Source organism: Peromyscus eremicus, chromosome 2 (assembly GCF_949786415.1).
Source record: "Peromyscus eremicus chromosome 2, PerEre_H2_v1, whole genome shotgun sequence".
In the NCBI taxonomy this organism is placed as follows: Eukaryota; Metazoa; Chordata; class Mammalia; order Rodentia; family Cricetidae; genus Peromyscus; species Peromyscus eremicus.
In genome coordinates, this window is record NC_081417.1 from 59474774 (window position 1) to 59498183 (window position 23410).

Consider the following 23410-nt stretch of genomic DNA (forward strand, 5'->3'; position numbering starts at 1 on the left):
ACAACCCCCACTTTACTAATTCAGCATAAGACTTAACTACATATTACATATTTTCCCTTATACTCAAAGATATCTGTAGTCTCTGCCTGTCATCAAGAAAACTTCTCTTTGCCACAGATAGAGAACATCACAGAAAATCACAACCAACCAAAATGTAGAATTGTGGATCCCAGTTAGTCCTAAAGGATATCTCTACAACACAACTCTCTACCTAAGATTCAGAGGTCATTGAGGAATAGGAAGTGAAAAATTGTAATACTTGAGGATCAGTGAGTTTAATGTAAGATTATATGTCCTAGGAATGTTGGAAACTACACACATAAAGTCCTACCAACATGACTGCCTAAACATGACCTTGAGCAAGAATAACACTAGACATGCCTCATTGCACAGGCATAAGCCAACTAGGTCTCAGCCTTACACAAAGAATAACAGACAACTAAAGAATTTCAAGAGCAGAATTGATTATCCACTACTGAAGGCTTAGCACTTAGAAAATATACACCATAACATTATATGGATTGTGTAGTTTGCATTTACACATTTAGGAATATGTATGTATGTATATAAACATAAATTATGAAAAAAAGAGGCCTAGAATTTGAAAGAGTCAAGAGGGGTATATGGGAAGACTATGAAGGAGAAAAGAGAAGGAGGAAATGATGTAACTAAATTATACTATCTCAAAAAGTAATATAAATAATAAAAATACTATACATAGAAAATAATGGAAAATATTAAAAATAAGTGTATTATTGTTTTTTATAGATGATTCAGTCTAAGATATTTTGAAGTGATTATAGCACCTCTGTACTTGAATGAAATGGCTTGCTTTCCATTTATCTATCCACATAGCCCCAATGAGGAAAACATGATATTTGTTTTCGTCTATTTTTCTTTTCTCCTTAGGGTATTTAGAAATCCAGCCTTCAAGTTCATATTCTACCTCCTGATTGATCAAATCATGTTTTCAATATCTCACCTGAATTTTCACTTGATATTGTCTAACTTGTCAAAAAATATGTTTCTCTTTGAAGATATATCTGATGAATAAATCGTTGTTAAAATTGATTATTTGAACACTTTCATTCAAGATTGTAACATTTTACATATCACTTGTCCTTTTGTTGTTTTTTGAGATAGCCTCACTATATAGCTCTGGCTTCCATATCACCTTTCTTATTCATTCATAAGCATTATTTAAAATTCTTTGGTAAGCATTCCAACAATGACTTTTGGACTCTTGATATACAGTTCTCCTGTTATTGTGGATGTGTGATGATTTCTTGGTTTTTCTACTTTTTTCAGTTTTTTTTTTTTTAATTCTGTTGTTGTTGTTTTGTTTGGCTTATTTTTGCTTTTGTTTTTCTGTAAACCTGGGCTTGGATCTTCATAAAGGTCAACAATGTACAAATGTGTAACCTCAGCCATCCTATGGAGTGATTCATTGTGAAGGATGGAGAATGCCCAGGAGTTTTCTAACCAGCTGGCATAGTGTTCACACTGGTGAAAACCAAGAAACCCCATTTCAGTCAGAGTGAAGGCAAGCAGTAACTGAAAGGCAGAGGCTGCCACTTGACCTCTCCCTGAATGCTCAGGCTTGTGTGTGTCCCCACTCACACAATCTAAACACAGGTATGCACATCACATACACAGAAAGATAAAACAAAAAAGAGAAACACCCACCACATCATTTTAAAAAACACCAGTTTATTTGGTGCTATTTTTAATTTAATTTTATACACTAGATTTTACCAGTTTTCTTCACATTTAGCATAAAACTTGGATCATCACGACTAAGGAGCTTTCATGTTTACTAGGATATTTTATTATTTCTTAATTGTATGATATTTGTAATCTATCCAGTGAGACATGAAATGGTTAAATTGTGTTTTAAATTCAAAGAATCAGTTTTGTCTGAAAGATTTGGTACACTTGTTTAACAGTACAGACTATAATTAAATGCATCTGTTGGTGATACATAAAATTGAGTTTATAATATAATTACTGGATACTATAAAATATTGTGGAATACATCACAAATAATAACATGTTTCAAGTGTATGAATCATGTCATGCTGCATGTAAAACTGTATTATAGAGTTTAAACTACAGATCTTAATAGTATTACCTCTATGAAATGGCCAGTAATATCTTTCAATGTATTCTAAATGAGTCTCAGTGTAAGGTAACTAACCTAGTAACTGCTGGAGTGTTCTAAGAGCTCATGCTTGCTGATAACAGGGGCTGAACTGTAACCTCTTTACCTATTCATAAATATACTTAGTTGAGTTTATAGTTATGAAGAATAAGTAAAGGAGGGTGCTGAAGAAGAAAAGTAGTATTTTTTTTGCATGATAGTCTCAGCTGTCTTAGTTCTTTTTCATGCTTTGTTAAGCTTATTCACTGAAAAATCAAGGCAAGCTCTGCTTCTTCTATACCTTGTCCTACAAAGCACTGACATATGGGATGGTCCACCAGACAGCCTTCATTCGCTCTTCAGGTATCTGGGAGTTTTGAAACCTCAGTTCAGAATATAGTATCTGACCACTAAACCATGGGCAATGAAGCTTTTTTTTTTTTAAATCAAATGCATCAAAGATTGTGAGAAAGATGTTACGTTATTATTTTTGTCTTAGGAGATTTGAATTATACTAGCCTTCACCACACAAGGATGGTTCATTTCTAAAATATGATATTCTGGACAGTCCGTGGAGTGAATCCACAACAAAGTAAGTTAGCAAAGTTGTGACTTTTATTTATAGCTGGTATTATAGACAAAAATATATATCATTGTAGAAAAGAATCAGATAAAATTAAAAGCAGTTTGCATTCGTGATGATTGCTGGAGATATAGCTGTGTACACAAGCCTCCTGCACAAGCTGATTTAAATGGCCCCAAAGTAAAACTGTTTACACTGCACATATCTGCATTCAGCTACAAACATTACTTGATTTTTCACCTACGTAAAATGCTCACATCTCATTTTATGAATAAATATAAATGTTTATTTTTTAATGACTCAGTTTTATAAACTGTTATGAAATTCCTATTAGTCTTAACCATATATAAAATATTAGTTATTTGATGCTGTTGCCTGAGCTTTTAGCCAAGCGAGATCTTTAAAAGAATTGCATTCAAATGCAATAAATATCTAGAAAAGGTGTTCAGTGATATGTAAAGCTCATTATTTAATCCAAAAGAAGTTGGACAAATAAAATTATCACTGTGAAACATTTATATTTGTTCAATAACCTGGGTTCTAAAATTGTTTTATTATTTATTGGTGCAATTGTATAATAGTAAAATCCTTATAGCAATCATACATTAACTTGAATTTTATTTTCAGACTTTCAATTTAATTTATAGGATTCACATTGAAATTGAGTAAATGTAAAATTGAACACAAATAAATAAACAGGAAAAATATTTGTCCCTAAGATTATGTTAGAGTTTTTCTTATTTTTATGTATTGGAAAAGCATAGATTCAGGTTATGATGGTGTGTATAGACTCATTTTATCATGCTAAATTTGACAAATTATTGGAAACTTCTAATAAAATTATAGCGAAAAATGGTATTTTTCTATTCTAATTTTTCCTTTTAGTCTTTAGCAGGACAAAATTTGCTGCTTTGAACATAATTGTGAACAAAAGTGATTGATACCGAACTATATAGAGACAGAAAAATCTAAACATAGATTCCTTAGAATAAATATGGTTGGTTTGATTCATGATAATCACTGTACTTTAGGAAGAAGGTAAACTGAGGTATATTGCAGCAATTTATGATGTAATCAAGGTCTGGAGGACAGCTCAATGAATAAACCATGCCAGTGTGAGAACCAGCATTACAATCACAGCCCTCACCCACATAACATGAGGGTTGGTTTGGTGTTCTAGCTGTGATTCCATTATTCAGGAGGCAGAGATGGAAGACTGCTGTGGTAAACTGGCTAGCTAGAGTGCTTAAATGGGAGTGCTCTGGGGTCAATGAGAAATCCTACCTCAGTAAGTAAGGTGGAGAGTGATTGAAGGAGATACCAGGCATCAATGTCTAGTCTTCAAACATATCTGCCCAAACATGCAAACATGCACACACACCACATACATGTACACACACAAGTGTAATGTCTACTAAACTACGTTTAATAAAATCTCAAAGCTAAATTTGACTTTGCCATATATGTTTCTATAAATAAGTGCTTCAAAAGCAGTATGGATTTTTTAAGTATTTCACTGAGGTGCACATTTGAAACTAGACCCAGTGGTATTAATATTAACAATGAACAGATTGTAGTAAACCTCCCTGTTCTAACGTGTCTTGAATAAGAACTGTAATATATTTGTTGAGGTATCAGACCTTGGGCAACTAACTACATTAATCAAAGACTAGAAAAATAATTATATGGAATTTTTCACATTGAATAATCTCTAATATGCACAGTGGAAGTCAAGAAAATAATAATCAATATAATGAAGTCTAAGAGTGGTCATTGCTAATGGATCATTGATTTAAGTGAGACATATCTGACTAAGGAGATTTAAAATGTATGACCCATGGAAGTATAACAGATTATGAAAATTAATATTAATATGGCCAAAGATTATAAGCCCATTAGTAAAAAAAAAAATAAAAATATTAGGATAACATTCATGGAAAGAAATCAAAGGGCAACATGATTACATGGACTTTGAACAGGAAGACATTGAATGAAAACAATGAGAATATGCAGAATTAGTAGTAGAAAGGGACATTGTTCCTCCTCCTCCTCACACGAGGTATAAGCAAAGTGAGAAAAGAAATGGTTTTCTTATCCAGAGCTAGGTTATAAATAGGTTTGAAACACAAAGGCCATCTCAAGGAAAAATGAAAGGCTTGATGATTTGTATAATATAAGAAAAAAGATGAGGCATTCTGCTTGGTCAGAAATCTACATATATCTGGAATTTGAAATTTAAAAATTTTGTACTTCAGTGAGAATAAAGAAAAGAATTCTCTGTTTAGCTCCGGAGCTCAATTTTAATTGAATTGTTTGGTATTTTGATGTCTAGTTTCTTGAGTTCTTTATATATTTTGGAGAACAGCCTTCTGTCAAATGTGGGGTTGGTGAAGATCTTTTCCCATTCTGTAGACTGTTGTTTTGTCTTACTTACTATGTCTTTTGCTTTAGAGATGCTTCTCATTTTGAGGCAGTCCTATTCATTAATTGTTGCTCTCAGTGTCTGTGCTATTGGTGTTATATTTAGGAAGTGGTCTCCTGTGCCAATACTTTTAAGACTACTTCCTACTTTCTGTTCTATCAGGTTCAATGTAACTGGATTTATGTTGAGGTCTTTGATCCACTTGGACTTGAGTTTTGTGCTTGGGGATAGATATGGATCTATTTGCAATCTACTACATGTTGATGTCCAGTTATGCCAGCACCATTTGTTGAAGATACATTCTTTTTTCCATTGTACAGTTTTGGCTTCTTTGTGAAAAATCAGTTATTCATAGGTGTGTGGGTTAACGTCAAGGACTTCAATTCAATTCCATTGGTCCACATGTCAGTTTTTAAGCAAATATCAAGCTGTTTTTGTTACTATAGCTCTGTAGTAGAGCTTAAGGTCAGGTATGGTGATGCCTCCAGAGGTTACTTTATTGTACAGGATTGTTTTGGCTATCCTTGGCTTTTTTTTTTTTTTCATATGAAGTTGAGTGCTGTTCTTTCAAGGTCTGTGAAGAATTGTGTTGTGATTTTGATAGGGATTGCACTGAATCTGTAGATTACTTTTGGTAAGATTGCCATTTGTACTATGTTGACTCTACCTATCCATGAGCAAGGGAGACCTTCAGGGAAATGCAAATCAAACTTACTCTGAGATACCGACTTACACCTGTCAGAATGACTAAGATCACAAACACTGTTGACAGCTTATATTGAAGATGATGTGGAGCAAGAGGAATACTCTTCCATGGTTGATAGGAGTGCAAACTTGTACAGCCACTTTGGAAATCAGTATAGCAGTTTCTCAGTAGATTGAGAATCAATCTACCTTAAGACCCAATGATACCAGTCTTTCGCATGTACCCACAGAATGCTCAATCATATCAAAAAGGACACTTGCTCAACTATGTTCATAGCAGCATTTTTCATAATAGCCAGAACCTGGAAAAACCTAGTTTCCTGGTGACAGAGGCAAAGGATTACCTTGTCTATCCCTTGTTGATCTACATTCATTAGTCCAATGTTTATCTTTATACACCTTCTGCATAATCCAGAAGGGAGGGGCGTTCTGTTGCCATTGTTTCTTGAATAAACATTATTTCTAGAAACACCCTCTTTACAGTCCCTTTTTAGGTGAACTTGTTTACTACAATTAAAGCATCTGACATTGTTATTTTTCCTCAAAGATTTTGATATCACCTCTCTAATTCATATATCATCATGGTCAATTAACATTGTTTACCACAATTAAAGCGTCTGACATTATGATTTTTCTTCAAAGATTTTGATATCACCACTCTTATTCACATATCATCATAGTCACAATTAATATTGAGTCCCTGATCCGATCCTCCAGGGGTGCTCATCTGGCCTTTAACAGCCTGATTATTCTTTTGCATGCTGCATTCTTGTTCTCAAAAGCCAAAGATTCAATTATTACCTGTCTAGCTTTTGAATTTGTATCATTGTATTTACTGCTGAATACAGCCTTTGTAAGAAGCCCATGAAGGATTCTTTGGAGCCTTGTATAACTTTTGTAAATGATTCAATTTTCCTCCCTCCTTCCTCAATTCTGCCCCATGCGTTCATGGCTGCCATGACGTATAGAATTAAGGTTTGGTTATCATATAAACATTGTCTTTGTATATCAGCATAATTACCTTCTCGAAGAAGCTGATCCTGGGAAATTTCTACACCTCCGACCCTACATAGTTGTTCTATTGTTTTAGCCTCCTCTTTCCACCAGGTTCTTCACTGTAATCGTGGTCCAGCCTCTAGCACTGCTGTAACTAATTATTTCCAGTCCTGAGGGATAATTCTATTACAAGTTGACCATGAGTTTTACATCTGCATTACAAATGGAGAATGCATACCATATGATACTATAGCTTCTTTAAATCTCCTTAAATCTAACATTTCCACTGGAGTCCAGTTAGCTTGTACATACACTTGATCATTTGGCAGTTCCTGTAAGGTTAACAGGTAGATCAATGACTGCTGTCTGGTAACCTGAGGCTGTTTCTCTGGAGCCATATAATTCAATCCTGAGATAATTTCACCTTTAAATTCTTCTGTCTGGGTCTGAATTTCTCTGTAATTCATTTTAATAGGTTTTTCTAAACTCAATCCTGAGATAGGTTCACCTTTAAATTCTTCTGTCTGTGTCTGAATTTTTCTATAATTCATTTTAAGAAGTTGTTCTAAAGCTTTTATCTTGGCACTCAAATTGACCAACATTTTTAATGCTAAAATAAAAACAATAAAACAAGTAATATTCATAATTGATGTTACATACATCTCATCAACATTACTTGTCCTCTCATTTAATTGTTCCATTTTCAGTCTGCCTAATGTGTTATCAAACAGAGACCAAATTCCTGCCATTGTAAAAATGTTTCCCTTTTTTTAATGTGGGAAAAACTTTTCTTTTAACTAATTTCTCCCCTTAAGATATCTTAATTGACTTACCAAGTCTGTCAACTGTAGGACAGTAGAAGTCAGAGGGAATTTCCAAGCAGTTACCTAGTGTAGTAGCACTCTGAGATTGGAATCCAGAGAGAACCCACCAGACACCAGGAGAGAAAAAAGCCAAAGAGATCCGACTGTGTGCAGCTCCAGCGTGAGCTGTGGGGCCTGTAAGGCCGTAAGCTGCTTTTTAGTGTGTTCTTGCCACATTGGGCACCAGTTGTAGACACATTTCTTTTTTTCTGTTTTTTTTTTTAAAGACTTATTTATTATGTATCTCTGCAGGCCAGAAGAGGGCACCAGATCTCATTACAGATGGTTGTGAGCCACCACGTGGTTGCTGGGAATTGAACTCAGGACCTCTGGAAGAGCAAGCAGTGCTCTTAACCTCTGAGCCATCTCTCCAGCCCTTCTAAACAGTCTTATTAAATAAAAAACACAGAGCCAGATATAGGCATGAAAACCTTCGAGATCAGGGGAATAGGGAAAGCCACAGCTGATCTCATCTCTCACCAACTTCTCAGCTTCCAAATGCGAGTAACTTCCTTTCTACAACCTATACACCTTGCTGTTCTGCCATCTGATTTGTGCTCTCTGTGAAGCTACATCACTTTCTTTTCTGCCCAGCTCTGTCACTTCCTATCTGTCTATACAGACCTCCAGACCTCCATAGTTAACTAGTGTTGGAATTCAAGGCATGTGTGAACATGCCTGGCTCTGTTCCCAGTGTGGCCTTGAACTCACATAGATCCAGACAGATCCATGCCTCCTAAGTGATAGGATTAAAGGCATGCACTACTGTTGTCTGACTTCTATACATTGGCTGGCTTTTTCCTCTGACCTCTGGGCAAATTTTATTGAGAGACACAGTACATTGGGGTACACAATGCATCACCACAAGCTGGCTTATTGGAGCCCACTATCTAAGGTGGGACACCTTGCACAGACTCGATGAACGGGGAGGGGCTGGGATCTGCCTCTACTGTATGGACTAGACTCTCATGCCTCCCCATGGGAGGACTTACCTTGTTGGAGGAGGGAATGGGGGTGGGTGGGTTGGGGCACAGAAGTCTGGAAGGGCAGAAGGAGGGAAGAGAGTAGGATCTGTGGTTAGTATGTAAAATGAATAAAAAATTCCTTAATTAAAAAAAAATAAAACTTTCATTTTTAATTAGAAAAAAGTTGTAATTCATATAATCTACTGAATAATATTTGAAACTGAAAATGCATGTAATTTTGAATAAATTTATAAGCAGACAAAAAATAGACCAAGAAAATGTGCTACATATTCACAATGGGAGTACTACTCCACAGTAAAAAACAGTGACGTCATAAAATTTGAAGGCAAATGGATGGAACTACAACATGTCATCCTGAGCGAGGTAACCCAGACTCAGAAAGAGAAACATGGTAAGTACTCACTCATAAGTAGATACTAGAAGTAAAGTAAAGAATAATCAGACTACAACCCACAGCTCCAGAGAAGCTAGGTAACAAAGAGGACCCTAAGAATGATGCATGGAATGACCTGGGAAAGGAAAATAGATGAGATCTCCTGAGTAAACTGGGGTGGGGTGGGCAAAGAAGGATAGGGGATGGGGGATGAGAGCATGAAGGAATGGGTGTTCGGGATAGAACTGGGGCAGAGTGGAAGAGCAATGAGGGAGATATCTTGATAGAGGCAGACATCAGGGGGATAGGGAGAAACCTGGTGCAAGGGAAGTTCCCACGAATCCACAGGGATGACGTCAGCTTAGACTACCAGCAGTGGTGGAGGGGGTGCCTGAGCTGGCCTACTCGTCATCAGATTGGTGAGTGCTGTGTGTCATCATGGAGCCTTCATCCAGTAACTGATGGAAACAGATGCAGAGAGCCATGGCCAAGCACCAGGACGAGCTCTAGAAGTCCAGTTGAAGAGAGGAAGAAGTCTATGAGCGAGGGGGTGGGGGGTGGGGGAATCAAGACAATGATGGGGGAACTTAAAGGTACAACTGTACCAAGCTAATAGGAACTCGAACTTTGGACTGACAGCTGTGGAGTCTGCATGGGACTGGACTGGGCCATCTGCATGGGCAAGACAGTTGTGTAGCTTGGTCTATTTAAGGGGCCCCTGACAGTGGGAATAGGATCTATCCTCTGGTCGTGAACTAGCTTTTTGGAGCCCATTGACTATGATGGGATACCTTACATAGCCTTGATACACGGGGAGGGGCTTGGACCTGCCTCAGCTGAATGTGCTGGGCTTTGCTGACTCCCCACAGGAGGCCATACCTTTTCAGAGGAGGGAATGGGTGTGGACTTAGGGGCAAGGCTAGTGGGGAGTGCAAGGAGGGATGGGGGGGGGAAATCTGTGGTTGGTATGTGGAATGAATAAAAAAAAATTCTTAATTAAAAAAAAGTGAAAGAAAAGACGGACTGGAGTAGCTTGTGACTGTTGAGGAAGAGTGGTTCCATCAACATAGAACATTTGAATGTGTCCTCCAAGCCTCCACACCTTTCATTGGCCCACCACCTGCCCTGCGCCCTTGAATGTTGTTCCATGTATACCAGATACCTTGGTCTCCTGGTTGGAGAAAGCTAGGCTGGCCACTTCCTGGGTGCTCTGAAGTGAACCTTGGGGTCCCCTTCTTATTTTCACTCATTCACCCTGCTAGTTGGCCACCACTGTGCCTCTCACTCTCAGTGTTCTAGTCTTTTATTTTCTTTACTTGTAATTGTCAGTTATAAAATGCTGAAGGCCCATGATAGTAACTTTGAACTGGAAATTAAAATAATGCTAAGACTATAGAAACATTTAAATGCCTTAATTTTCTATTAACTGTCTTATTCATATTCTCTAATTATGAAAACTAAAACATATATCATTTTCTCATAACCTTTCAACTGTAATTGATACATTTTGTATTAAAATGTGCATAAGTGATATACCCATAGTCAGTAATGGGAAATAAAAAAAGTGACAAAAATTGTATGCTGGTTACTTTAAATATCACTTTCTGATTGAAAAGGATTAGAGTGAGAATTACCAGAAAATGAGACAAATTAAAATTAAAAATATCACTGACACAGATTTCAACATTTTTATCACTTTACACCCTTAGTAATTAATGCCTGGCTAGCCAAAGATAGTCACCTACAATATTATGCCATGTCAGTCCCATCAATTACCAAATTTAGGTGCCAAAATTAAGCTGAGATGGTGCAAGTGTACTTTGTTAAGTAGATGATATTTATTTGCACTGGCAGATTTAACACATGAATTTCTAATCAGGTGATAATCAAGCTGTGCTTAAGGAGGGAATTCTGCTTGCTCTTCAGAATATGTTTTTGTTAAACTCATTGCTGAACTTAATTTCACTTGCAGAATTTCAATACATCAGGGTACTTCAGCAGCAAATATTCTAAGTGAAAATTAAAGCCAGGAAGTAAAAAGAAAAATTGTAGTACCTAAGTTCCTGAAAAATCAAACAAACAAACAAACAAGCAAACAAAAACCAAAAAGAAAAGGAAAACAGGTAAGATTATGAATGAATAAAAGCAAATAATAGATATCATTTAAGTTGATCAAATTATGTACTTTATTATGTTGACATATTGTTCAAAGAATGGATACTGAAAATAGTCAAACAAAAGTAAATTATTTACTCTAAGAGTAAATTACTGTGGATACTCTATTTAAGCTTTGGGCCAACCAGTAACACTGTCCCAGAAATTCTATTTTTCTCAGGACAATATTGTGTGTACTGTGTACCTGGATTCTGTTGAAATTCTGTTGAAAATCTGCCTTCCATGCTGATGACATCAGAAGCAACCTGATATGCAAGAATCAGTTCTGAGTTCTTAGATCATGGAGAAAACTGGAAAATTCACTTAGATAATTGATTTTAAAGCCTTCATATTTTCTAACACATGTATTAGACACAATACTTATCCATCAAAGAATTGTTTCATTTGCATCTTGCTAAGTTCAAATGCTTAAATTTTAGTTTGAAATGGTTTTGCATTTTGTTTAAGGTTTATCTCATGTGTCATGCATTTGAATCTTCCATAATTTACAAGTACTTTGAGATTTTGATAAGCCCTTACTGTTGTTGATTTCCTATTACTTCCACTCTGTTCTATCAGCACATATTGTGTGATGTCCCTTCTTTCACATTTGTTAAGGGACATTTCTTGGCTAGAATGAGACCTTTCCTGTGGAATGGTCTACTACTGGAGGTTCTTACCCTGTGGATTGCAACCCTTTGTATGTGGGGTGTCAAGTGACCCTTTCACTGGCGTCACCTGAGACCAAACAGAAAACAAAAATATTTAGATTATGGTTCATAACAGTAGCAAAATTACAGTTATGAAGTAGCAACAAAAATAACTTTATGATTGGGGGTCACCACAACATGAGGAATTGTATTAAAAGGGGCAGCATTAGGAAAGTTGAGAACCTCTGCACTAGATGTTCAAATGAATGTGTGTTTGTTGTTGAGAATAAAAATATTCTATCATATCAGCTCCACTACACTTATTGATGTTGCTATTAAGAGCATCATTGAACTTTGATTTTTTTTTCTCAGTTGCTGATGGGGTGTGTTTGAGTATTAGTTTTTATTTTATATTTATCTATAGGCTTATTGTATTTTTATTTTGCCAAGTGTATTTGATACTTTATTACTAAGGCCATATGTATTTAGGACTGCAATGTCTTTGTGGTTTTGTGGGAATTCGGTCTGTTTAGCCAATGGTATTGGGATGAGGAGGCCTATGGGCATGGTCTTCTCTGGGTATGCAACAAGGTAAGAACTGAGGAGGAGGGTTGTGCGCTCTCTTGGACGTGGAAGGTTTCCTGACACAATAGGTTACCTGGTCATGAGCTTTCCCAGTACTGGCTCTGTTACTATATGTAACTCTCAGTTATATCTTCGGTAACTATTTCTTTAAAAAAAACTGAATTGTCTCTTATGGAGCTATTCTAGTTTTCTTTTGATAATTTCTCTCTCCTCCAGTCTGGGAGAATGTTTTCTTAGAAGTTCTCCGAGAAGATTAGGCCATTGTACTGGAGAAAGACTTGGGACTTTTTCATAGCGAATAGAGGTTTTCTGGAAATGTTACTGAGTGTTGGCAGTGGATTTCCTGGAGGAAATGCTTCATTCCCACCCAGACACAGCCATGGCTATGTTGTATCTAGAAATTTCTTCACTTACTTTCTATTTCCTATGTTTTCCCACCCTCAGAACTTGTCGTTGATTTTCATTTCTTCTCTACCCAAGTGGACCAGCAGCTTCTCTACCATGAAAGTATTGCTTTAAATCTCTGGATGTTTCTTCTGATTTCCCATTATTTGTGGTTTCATATTGTTATGCAAATTCAGTTCCTTTGATAGTCTAAAATAATTGTTTTGTTTTGTTTGTCCACATTTTTCTCAGTGTAAGAACGGGAAAGACAGTTTTCATATCCAACATTTTGAAACTGAAAACAAATGTCTTAGTAGTAGATGTTTAACTTGAGACTTCAATGGCAAAGCCATGTCAGCTCCATGAGAGTACAAAAACAAACAAAAAAACATTCGATGAAGTACACAAAGCATCCCCAGTAATAGTAGAAGAGGAAGATTATTTAGAGTCAAATGAGTAATGTGATTAAGAGTAAGTTGATGTGTAGTTCTATTAATGAAGAAGAGAGAGACTGTGAATTACTTTAGAGACCAGATCAGGACTTTTCAACATCATTGATTGGAAGAACAGTAAGGAGTTCTTATTACCTTGTAGACTTTTGTCTTTAGTAGGTTTTCTAACGCTGTAATAAGATATCATGACCAAGGAAACTTAAATATAAACACACATACATAATTTATTTCTTAAAAACTTTTAATACAACATATTCTGATTATATTTCTCTTTCCTCAATGTAACCAAGCTCCTCCCTACTTCTACTCCCATTCAAATCCACACCCCTTCTCTCTCTCATTAGGATATAATCAGGCATCTAAATATAATAATAATAAAATAAATTTTGACAAAATTCAAACAAACCACAATGGGACAAAACAAACAAACCAACAGTAAAATAGATCCAAAGAAAAAGTTCAATAAATACACATAGACACAGAGGTATACACATTCACACACACACACACACACATACACACACACACACACATACACACACACACACACACACAGAGAGAGAGAGAGAGAGAGAGAGAGAGAGAGAGAGAGAGAGAGAGAGAGAGAGAGAGAGAGAGGGAAATCCCTTAAAAACACAAAACAGGAAACCATGGTATATACACAATGGACCTGTATGATAAAAGATAGAAAAAGAAGAAAGGGGGAAGGGGCAGGGAATCTCTCATACATTATGAGACAAAGAACCCCCAAATTGTATTGAATTTGTTTGGCAATGGTAATCCATCATTGACCATGGGAACAGTGTCATAGGACACCTTTCCTCCTGTTGTGTTACCCTGTCTAACTTCGGCATGAGAGTTTATGCCTTGTCTTATTTTATCTTGTTTTGTTGTATTTTACTGTTGCCTCTTGGAGTCCTGCTCTTTTCTGAAAGGAAACAGAGGGGAAGTGGATCTTGGGGAGAAGGGGTTTGGGGGGAGCTAGGAGGAGTGGAGGGAGAGGAAACTGTGACTGGGATGTATTGTATGAGACAATCCACTTTTAACAAAAAAAGAATTGTTTGTATATCAAATGAGATCCCTTTAGAGTACGCTATTTTTTTAATTAGTGGTGGTTGTTAATTGGAAAGAGCTTCTTTGTTAGGGATGTGAGCTTGTGTGCATTCCCCTTCTAGCCCTGGGACTCTAGCATTCCCAGACCTGTGCAGGCCCTGTGAATGCTGCCACAGTCTGTAAGTTTATATATTCCTAGGCCCTGTTGTATTTATAAGGCCCTGTTTCCTTGGTGTCCTCCATCTGCTCTGGTTCTTACAATATTTCTGCCCCCTCTTTTGCAGAGTTCCCTGAGCTTTTAGGGGAGGGAGTTCATGGAGACATCCCATTTAGAATTGAGAGTTCCTAGTCTCTCACTCTTTGCACATATTCCAGCTGGGGAGTCTATATTTATTCTTTTCATCTACTGTAGGAGGAAGCTTCTCTGATAATGGATGATCAAGACACTGATCTATGAATATGGCAGAATTTTGTTTGGAGCAATTTGTTACCACATTTCTTTAGTAAAACGGTAGTATTTAAGGAGTTGTATGGAAACCTAATACAATAGAATTACCCTAAAATTTGTACATATTTGATGGTGATATAAATGGAATTGCCAAATAATGGGACAGATGGAACCCCAACTAGATGTTTATCATCACCAATGAAGTCTCTATGCCAGGAACTGGTTACATCTAAATAAGTTCTTGGCCAAAGGGACCCCATGGGAATCCCAAAACAACCCAAACTATTGCCAAACGCATTTGTTACTCTCCACATACTGAGGGTTAGGCCCTATTCCTGAAGACAAAACAATTAGTGAAAATATGCACATGTAAAATCCCAGTAACTTTTTCCCTTACTACAAGACAATAATCAATGATTGCACGTGACAAATTATTCAATGTCAGATAATTATAGATTATAGTTTATATCTGACTAAAGGAATTAACATGGAAAAGATCTTCATGCTGATAATATTTGTATTAAAACCAAAGTTTGCAGATATTTATTAATAACATTTTATGATATCCTTAATACTTGAAAGTTATATTAAGTGTATTGTCTAATACAAATTAATCCTATTTTCAAGATGAGCCTGGCATTCAACAATGTGGATTATTTTACAATCTTTAAACTGGACAATAGCTAAAAAGGTAGAATAATCTAAGACACAAAGAATGTTTTAAGAAATTAAACTGTTCAGAATTAAATAAATTCACATATATGACACTGAGTCATCAGATAAACGTATTACCTGTAAGGCATTTTTTTTTAAAGAATATCTTCTCTATAAATGGGATGAGGGGAATCCTAGACACTGTGTACCATGTTATCTCTCAGTTGACAATTCTCAACTGCTAAAAGAATGATTGATGATCTGAGCTATCATCTAAAAAAGGCTTTCTTAGAATATATTCCATTGATTTCTATCCTCTACCACACTTGTAGGCACAGATAACTCCTTCATGCTTCTCTGTTATTACAACCAAAAGGACAGATGCTGTTCTCCTCTAAGTGAGCATTTGCCATTGAAAGACCCCCAGCCTCCCCGCCTAACATAGCTTAGCTCAGCCGTTTTTGAATAAAGCCTGAGAGGCATTGAGGAGTTCAGTTAACGGACATGGAATAAACAGAACATTTGTGGTTAGCCACCTGGCCCCAGAGCGAGGAACTAAAAGGTCAGAAAAACACCCTGTACCCTAGACAAGAGCTAGGCGTGGCGAGCTCGGGGAGAAACCACAAGCTGACCTGGGTTTGAACCTGGCCTCATTCGAATCATCCAATCAGAACCTGGCCTCATTTGCATCATCCAATCAAAACCCTGTAACCAGGCTTCTTGCTTCTGTACCCGAGCTTCGGCTGCCCGACCCTATAAAAACCCTCTGCTCCAGCCCGTGGGCGCGCCAGTCCCTTGAGCTTCTTGAGAGACTGTGTCGCCCCGGGTACCCGTGTTCCTGAATAAAGCCTCTTGCTGTTTGCATCTGATTCGTGGTTTCGGTGTGTTCCTTGGGCGAAGGTCTCTCCTGAGGGAAGACTGCCTTTAGGGGGGTCTTTCATTTGGGGGCTCGTCCGGGATTTGAGACCCCCTGCCTCGGGACCACCGACCCACTGTCAGGAGGTAAGTTGGCCGGCCACTACCTGTCTTGTCCCAGTCTGTCTACTTGTCTTCTGTTTTCGTCGGGCGCCCTAATTCAGGTCTGAGTCGGTGGGGGCTGAAGGAGCTGACGAGCTCGGACTTCGCCCACCGAAACCCTGGAAGACGTTCCACGGGTCACTGAAGTCCCCTCTGGGGCACGGTTTTTCGGGGCCTCTCCCGTATCAGAAGGATACGTGGTATTGGCAGGGGATGGAGATCGAGGTTCCTCCATATCCCCGTCTGAGTTTCTGCTTTCGGTTTTACGCCGAAGCCGCGCAGCGCGAATTTCTGTCGTCTGTCTTGTCTTTTTGTTTATCGTTACTTGTCTAACACTTCTTTATCTAGAGACCACCATGGGACAGACCATCACCACCCCACTGAGCCTAGCCACGGACCACTGGTCCGATGTTAAGGCCCAAGGAAACAATGAAGGTGTCATTGTCAAAAAGAAAAAATGGATCACCCTCTGCGAGGCCGAATGGGTCATGATGAATGTTGGCTGGCCGCGAGAAGGATCCTTTAACCTCTCTCTTATTTTACAGGTGGAGGGCAAGGTTTTTGCCCCTAATCCTCATGGACACCCCGACCAGGTCCCATACATCGCCATCTGGAGATCTCTGGTCGAAAATCCATTTCCATGGGTCAAGCCTTTCCTTCCACAGCCCCCTCCAGTCTCTGGGCCCTCTGCACCCCTCAACCCAGACTCTTCCCTTTACCCTGTGCTCCCTCACAAGGAGACTCCCAAGCCCCCTGTCCTCCCCCCGGACCCTAACTCCCCTCTCATAGATCTCCTGGTAGAGGAGCCCCCTCCCTATCAGGCTGGACCCGCTTGGCGACCAGGCAGAGCGGCAGCCGCATTAGCGGCCGCGATCCGGCCGTTGGCAGATGCTAAGGTTTCCTCAACCAGCAGGACCTCAGATGAAGACAAGGAAGATGAGATGTCGTCCCCCATTGCCGGCCGCCTCCGCGGCCGCCAGGAGGGACCCCCTACTGAGTCCCAAGCTTTCCCACTCAGAGAAGGGCCGAACCAACAACTCCAATATTGGCCTTTCTCTGCTTCAGACCTTTACAACTGGAAACAACATAACCCCCCTTTTTCCAGGGATCCTGTGGCATTGACTAACTTGATTGAATCCATCCTGGTGACTCACAGGCCGACTTGGGACGATTGTCAGCAGCTCCTGCAGACCCTCTTAACAGTAGAGGAAAAGCAGAGAGTTTTCCTGGAGGCCCAGAAGCAGGTTCCGGGCAATGACGGGAGGCCATCCCAACTCCCGAATGTCATCGATGCGGCTTTTCCCTTGACTCGCCCTAACTGGGATTTCAATACGCCTGAAGGTAGGGAGCATCTACGTCTCTATCGCCAGTTGCTCTTAGCGGGTCTCCGAGCGGCCGCTAGAAGGCCTACCAATTTGGCTCAGGTAAGGAATATGATACAGGGAAAGGAAGAGACACCCGCTGCATTTCTAGAAAGATTGAAGGAAGCTTATAGGATGTATACTCCGTATGATCCGGAAGATCCAGGTCAGGCTCCAGGTATTATCCTATTATTTATCTATCAGTCTAGTTCAGACATCAGAGCCAAATTGCAGCGGTTGGAGGGTTTACAGGCGTTAGGGTTGCCAGACCTAGTGAAGGAAGCAGAGAAAGTATTTAATAAGAGAGAAACTCCTGAAGAGCGTGAGGAAAAGAGATGGCAGAAACAAGAGGAAAGGGATAAGAAACAGCATAGGGAGATAAAGAAAGTTCTGGCCGCCGTTGTATCTCAGGGACAGCGGAGAGAGGGAGACAGGTCAGGAGAACGAAGGAGGCCACCCCTAGATAAAGATCAATGTGCTTACTGCAAGGAGAAGGGACACTGGGCCCGAGAATGCCCCAAGAAGCCACAAGGACCCCGCCGGCCCAAGTCCAAGACCGTGGACCTCCTTAGTCTGGAGGACTAGGGGGGTCGAGGCCAGGAGCCCCCCCCTGAGCCTAGGATAACCCTCAAGATCGGGGGGCAGCCCGTGACCTTCCTGGTTGATACTGGTGCCGAACATTCAGTCCTAACTCATGCCGGAGTGCCTCTTAGCCGGCATTCTGCACTGGTGCAGGGGGCAACTGGAAACAAGAGATATTATTGGACTATCGAGAGAAAAGTCCAACTGGCTTCAGGGCAAGTAACTCACTCCTTTCTGCACATACCTGAATGCCCCCATCCGCTGTTAGGACGGGACCTACTAACCAAATTAAAAGCGCAAATCTATTTTGATGAGAAGGGACTGAGGGTCACGGGTCCTAAAGGAGACCCTCTACAAATCCTTGCCCTCAATTTAGAGGAAGAATACCGTTTATTCGAGTCAGAACCCCTGGAGGAGTCACCTACGGAGCTATAGGACTGGTTGAGAGAGTTTCCTCGAGCCTGGGCAGAGACTGGGGGCCTGGGGTTGGCACGCGATCAGCCATTGCTGATGATCTCATTAAAGGCCTCCGCGACTCCCGTTTCAATCAGACAGTACCCAATGTCACGGGAAGCTCATGAGGGAATCAAACCCCATATCCGGAGGCTCCTGGACCAAGGGGTGCTGAAGCCCTGTCAGTCCCCATGGAACACCCCTCTCTTGCCTGTTAGGAAACCGGGGACAGGGGACTACAGGCCAGTCCAGGATTTGAGAGAGGTCAATAAGCGGGTGGAGGACATACACCCCACGGTGCCTAACCCCTATAACCTTCTGAGCACCCTCCCACCGACCCACGTCTGGTACACGGTACTAGACCTGAAAGATGCCTTCTTTTGTTTGAGATTACACCCTCAAAGTCAACTACTGTTCGCCTTTGAATGGAGGGACCCAGAACAAGGGCTCTCGGGACAACTAACCTGGACCCGGCTCCCTCAGGGCTTCAAAAACAGCCCAACCCTCTTTGATGAGGCCCTACATGCAGATCTGGCTGGGTTCCGAGTCGAGCATCCAACCTTGACCTTGCTCCAGTACGTAGACGACCTACTCCTGGCAGCCAGGAGTCGGGCCGAGTGCCTGGAGGGCACTCGGGCCTTACTGGCCAGACTTGGACAGAAGGGGTATAGAGCCTCGGCCAAGAAGGCTCAAATATGCCGAGACAAGGTTACCTACCTGGGCTACACCCTGAGTGGGGGGGGGAAAGATGGCTAACAGAAGCAAGGAAGGAGACGATAATCTCCATCCCCCCTCCTCAGAACCCCCGCCAAGTTCGAGAGTTCCTGGGTATGGCTGGGTACTGCCGCCTTTGGATTCCTGGCTTTGCCGAACTGGCAGCCCCATTATACCCCCTCACTAAACCAGGGGCCATGTTCCAATGGGGAGAGGAGCAGCAGAAAGCATTCCAACTGATCAAGAAGGCCTTACTCGAGGCCCCGGCTCTGGGTCTACCAGATATCACCAAGCCCTTTGAACTGTTTGTAGATGAGAACTCGGGTTTTGCTAAAGGGGTGCTGGTGCAGAGACTGGGACCTTGGAGGAGACCTGTGGCATACTTGTCCAAGAAACTGGACCCGGTGGCCACAGGATGGCCCCCCTGCCTCCGCATGGTGGCGGCCATTGCAGTTCTACTCAAGGATGCCGGGAAACTGACCCTAGGCCAGTCCCTGACTGTGCTGGCCTCCCATGCCGTGGAGGCCTTGGTCCGACAACCACCAGACCGATGGCTCTCCAACGCCAGAATGACTTATTACCAGGCCTTACTTCTGGATTCAGACCGGGTCACGTTCGGACCCGTAGTCTCCCTTAATCCTGCCACCTTGCTGCTGCTGCCTAGCCCCTCTATGGAACATGATTGCCTCCAGATTTTAGCCAAGACACATGGCACCCGCCCTGACCTGACGGATCAGCTGCTTAAGAACCCAGATGTCGTCTGGTACACAGATGGGAGCAGCTTCCTGGAAGAGGGGGAACGCAGAGCCGGGGCAGCTGTTACCACCGAATCAGAAGTGATATGGGCATCGTCGCTCACGCCTGGGACATCAGCCCAACGTGCAGAACTGATCGCGCTTACGCAAGCCCTCCGGATGGCAGAAGGTAAGAAGCTCACAGTTTATACTGACAGCAGATACGCCTTCGCCACTGCACATGTTCACGGGGAAATCTACTGGCGGAGAGGCCTGCTAACATCCGCAGGTAAGGAGATCAAGAGCAAAAAAGAAATCCTGGACCTCCTGAAGGCCCTGTTTCTCCCGCTCCAACTCAGTATTGTCCACTGCCCGGGGCACCAAAAAGACAACTCCAAGGTAGCCAAGGGAAACCGGCTGGCGGATTTGACCGCCCGGACAGTGGCATCCCAGCCAACAGGGAGCAGCCAGTTAATGGCTATACAGGACACTCCGGAGCCTCCTCTGCCCGGGAGAGAGCCCATGCCATACAGCCCCAAAGACCATGAGCTAGCAAAGAAAATGGGGGCGGACTGGGACCCACAGAGGCAAGCCTACATGCTGGGGGACCGAATGGTTATGCCTACTTCCCACACCCAGTATATGTTACAATTCCTCCATGCCTTAACTCATCTGAGTGAGACAAAAATAAAGACCTTACTAGACAGAGAAAACACCGGAACAATTCTGCTAAACCAGAAACGGGTGCTCCAACGGGTGACTTCTACCTGCCCCGCGTGTGCCCAGGTCAATGCAGGTAAAACGCACCTGGCCAAAGGAGCCCGGCTGAGGGGCCACCGTCCTGGTGTGCACTGGGAAATAGACTTTACAGAAGTAAAACCCGGACTCTATGGGTACCGGTACCTCCTGGTCTTCGTGGACACTTTTTCAGGATGGATTGAGGCATTTCCAACCAAGAATGAAACGGCTAACGTGGTAACAAAGAAACTGTTGGAAGAGATCTTCCCCAGGTATGGGATGCCTCATATATTGGGGTCAGACAACGGGCCTGCCTTCGTCTCTCTGGTAAGTCAGAAAGTGGCCAAATTATTGGGGGTTAATTGGAAACTCCATTGCGCATACCGCCCCCAGAGTTCAGGACAGGTAGAGCGAGCTAATAGGACAATTAAGGAGACTTTAACCAAATTAACGCTTGCAACTGGCACTAGAGATTGGGTGCTCCTACTTCCCTTGGCTCTTTACCGAGCCCGGAATACTCCTGGGCCGCACGGCCTAACCCCTTTTGAAATTCTATATGGGGCCCCACCTCCAGTCGTGAAATTTCTCCATCCTGATATCTCATCTTTTGCTACCAGCCCCACTTTAGAGGCACATCTACAGGCCCTCCAGCTGGTGCAGAAGGAGATCTGGAAACCCTTGGCTAAAGCCTACCGAGAGCAGCTGGACAAGCCGGTGGTCCCCCACCCTTTCCAGATTGGGGACTCCGTTTGGGTCCGGCGCCACCAGACTAAGAATCTAGAGTCACGGTGGAAGGGGCCCTACACTGTCTTGCTGACCACCCCCACTGCACTCAAGGTAGACGGGATTGCTGCATGGATCCACGCCTCTCATGTGAAGGCTGCCGGGGAGACCGACCCAGCAGGATCCAGAGAATCAACATGGACAGTGTACCGCACACAGAACCCCCTAAAAATAAGGTTGGCCCGCGGCTCCTCTTCCTCCCCCTCTTCTTGCTCTCTGTCTACCCCCAGGGGACTAGGGCGGCAGAGAGCCCGCACCTAGTCAAGAAACTCACTTGGCAGGTCATCTCTCACAAACTGGGGAAACGGTCTGGCAGACGACCGCCCTTCATACCCCCTTTACATGGTGGCCCCCCCAACCCCTGACTTCTGCCAGTTGGCATTGAATTCGGGACTCTGGGGGGTTGAGGGCATTAAGCTTGATGCCTTAAACTCCTCCACCCACCCGGGGGGGGTGCATTGGCCGGATCCGGGATGCCGTCACCCTCAAGCAAGATGTAGATTCGCCCAGTCGGACTTTTATGTCTGTCCGGGGGATGGGAGGGGCTGGGCCCTCGCCAAGAAATGCGGGGGGGAAGGAGATTTCTTCTGCGCCCAATGGGGCTGCGAGACCACTGGCGCAGCATATTGGAGTCCTAGCTCCAGCTGGGACCTGATCCAGACCAATAGAGGTTTCAGGAAGGCTACAGGCGGGGGGTCTTGCTCAGCTGGGTCCACCGAGGTCAGCCGATTCAAGCCCGGGCTCTCACTTCCCCTAAATATAACTTTCACTGGCCCGGGGAAGACTGATAGAAACTGGCAACGGGGGCGCACTTGGGGGCTCAGGTTATATGAAACCGGATATGATCGGGGCATAAGATTCACTATCAAACTTAAGATTGAGGAGGCCTCCGCCCCTATAGGCCCCAATCAGGTTCTCTCTGACCAGAAGCGCCCCTCCTTACCTGTTCCAGCACCCCCGAAGATTACCCCTCGACCCGGTTCGATTACCAGCCCAGGTATAACTCCTGCCACTACCAAACCGCCCCGGCCAGGAACCGGAGACCGGCTCTTGGGTCTGCTAGCAGGGGCTTACCAGGCCTTGAATATAACCTACCCAAATAGAACGCAAGAATGTTGGCTATGTCTGGTTTCCCAACCTCCCTACTATGGGAGGAATAGCAGCCGGGGTAGGGACAGGCACCACCGCCCTAATGGAAAGCCAACAATTCAGACAGCTCCAAGCGGCCATGAATCAGGACATTCGGGACCTAGAGGAATCAGTAAGCGCCTTAGAAAAATCCCTGACCTCCCTCTCTGAAGTAGTGCTCCAGAACAGAAGGGGACTCGACATTCTATTCTTATAGGAGGGAGGGTTATGTGCCGCCCTTAAAGAGGAATGTTGCTTCTATATGGATCATACTGGGATGGTAAGAGATAGCATGGCTAAATTGAGAAAACGATTAGAACAGAGACAAAAATTCTTTGAAGAGCAACAGGGATGGTTTGAAGGATGGTTCAGAAGGTCCCCCTGGCTCACCACCCTCATTTCCACCCTTCTGGTACCCCTTCTGATTCTATTACTCCTCCTGACGTTTGGGC